Raw genomic sequence first — 2,900 nt, 5'->3', positions numbered from 1 at the left:
CATTATTATTATTATTATTATTATTGTTATTGTTGTTGTTGTTGTTATTATTATTATTATTATTATTATTATTATTCAGGTCGGGATCTTGGGGTTAGTATCCCGCGCTCTTAACCACTACGCCATATGCTCGTGGGCAATTATGGAGTGAATTTTAGGTTCGAAATTTCCCCAATTCACCTGATGAAGGCTGCAGGGTATGTCAGCCGAAACGTTGTGTTAACAACAAACAAGATGAGGACAAATATCCGTCTAATGTAAATAATGTATTAATTATTTATTTCAAATTGTTGACTTATAGGCAGCCATTTTACTAGGAGTGGTTTTGCTGAATACATCGTTCTCAGTACTTGATTAGCACTTTATGTTATAGTCCTCAAAGGGGTGAAATGTAATGTTGACCTAATGGGGGATTGAACTCAGAATCCAAAGTGTCGGAAGAAATGCCACTGGGCACTTTGTCCGACGCTTTAACGATTCTGCCGAGACTGATACAAATATAGAAAAAAAAAAAATCTGTCAAAAAGAAATGTAAAAAAAAGTTGAATCGAAATCCTCAGGTTTGTTAATGATTGTTCAGCCTCCAGCAAGTAGACGTTCCAACGATGACCATCACAACTTTTTTTTTTTTTTTTTTTTGTATATTCAAGATAACGTATTCAACATATTCATTTTTTTTTTCTTTTTGTATTCTAAGACAGTAGGGTAGAAAGAAAGATGAGATCATCTGACTGCTGCTATTTCTAGCAACCGGTTAAACGTGCCTGCCCACGTTGACACAAAGATGCCCTTGTTTGAACTGTCAACTGGTTATAACTTTTGTCAACAAGTACTTTTCCTTTCTTTCTTTCTCACCTACTTTCTTTCTTATTTTCACCCACCAGTATATTTCATGTCCGGTTTTTATTTACAGTTCGTTACCCACAATTAGTCATTCGCTGTTTATCTTCTTCGTTTCACAGCGAACGAAATACGAAGAGGCGGTTGATTTGGCAGATTTTAGTAACAGATAAAATGATTTGGAGAATTTAAGCAGCGCTCTCCATGTCATGAGTTCGATCCCAGCCGATCTCTATTTTTTACTTCTTTCAGTCATTCGACTACGGCTATGCTGGGGCGTCGCTTTGAAAGGTTTAGTCAAACAAATTGACCCCAGTCCCTGGTACTTATTCTATATCCTTTCTAAATTTCATCAGGTGAGTACAGGTAAGAATTAAACATTTAGAACTTCTCAAGAATAAGTACACTGTGCAATATGACTCTACCGACCAAAATTCAACTAGAGAGTGACCGAATTTGGGTCGGTAGAGTCAAATGAAGCCTAAAGGAGTCGGGCTCCGTCAGGGTCTGCGAAGTTTAAAATAGCATGGAAACCGTATCAAGCTGTTTTAAATAATATATATAAGGCGGTGCTCCAGCATGGCCGCAGTCAACTGACTGAAGCAAGTAAAAGAATAAAAGAATATATACAAAGTTGGCCAAAAGTCACCCGACAGTAAATCAAAAGTCCATAAATACTTAATATTCAATTTTATTTCCCCACTGCGTGGCACCTTGGGCTGGTGTCTTTTACTATAGCCTCAGGCCGACCAAAGCCTTGTGAGTGGATTTGGTAGACGGAAACTGAAAGAAGCCCGTCGAATATATATATATATATATGTTAAATTCAAATTACGATGAACGTAAACAAACAAACGAAGTTTGCTTTTAGAAGCGTTGAGATGTCTTAGAAAGTTACAGAAGTGATTTTAAGTTCTCAAACGCAGGATAAGGCTAATAATATAGCCTGAACAGGATAAGATACCCCTATTTTGCAGAAAATGTGTAGACGGCCAGCTATGAGACTCGATCTCACACCCGGTCTAGAGCACCGTGACGCGTAATCACGGAGGTGTGAGTTCGAGTCTCATAGCTGGCCGCCTACACTTTTTTCTGCAAAATAGGTTTAGCTTACCCTGTTCAGGATATATATATATATATATATATATATATATATACATATGTATGTATATTTCTCGGGGATGTTCAGCGTGACACAGTGTGACAAGGCTGACCCTTTGAATTACAGGTACAACAGAAACAGGAAGTAAGAGTGGGAGAAAGTTGTGGTGGAAGAGTACAGCAGGGTTCGCCACCATCCCCTGCCGGAGCCTCGTGGAGCTTTTTAGGTGTTTTCGTTCAATAAACACTCATAAGGCCCAGTCTGGGAATCGAAACTGCAATTCTATGACCGCGAGTCCGTTGCCATAACCATTGGGCCATTACACCTCCACGGAGCACGGGGTAGATAAAATCAAATAGTATTGAAGTAAATTTATTTAGATTAATTTTCATGATACATCCAAGTAAAAGGCATAAAATAACAAAAGATAATGCAATAACAGTAAACAACTTGTATTTTAATCCGTCTTTCAATCAGACAAACAAACATTCGACGCTCCCTATCATCACTTCCCAAACACGAAAGAGAAGGAAACATAAATAAACGAATAAATAAACAAACGAATAAATAAGTACAAGCACCGATCCACCTATGCATGCCATATGCACTGGATGTAAGTGTTTGTTTGTTTTGTTGATGTGTTTGTTTGTTTGTTAGTTTGTTAATAGTTGTGTGTCGCACTTAAAAAATAGAGGACGCATTGTCGGAAAAGAAAAAGTTACGTTGGTGATACACCGAATGATATATGTTGTGGGCAGCGTCTCACGTTGCCTATCGTTACGTCTTTATGTTCTAATCCTCCCACCTCTGACAGTCTATCTGTCTGTCTGTCTGTCTGTCTCTGTCCTTCTCTCTCACCCACTCCCCCTCTCTCCCTTTCTCTCCCTCACTCATACACACACACACACACACATACACGTACACACATACACACACACACACACACACACACACACAC

The sequence above is a fragment of the Octopus bimaculoides genome, chromosome 5, assembly GCF_001194135.2.
Source record: "Octopus bimaculoides isolate UCB-OBI-ISO-001 chromosome 5, ASM119413v2, whole genome shotgun sequence".
In the NCBI taxonomy this organism is placed as follows: domain Eukaryota; kingdom Metazoa; phylum Mollusca; class Cephalopoda; order Octopoda; family Octopodidae; genus Octopus; species Octopus bimaculoides.
Note: the sequence above shows the minus strand (reverse complement) of the source record.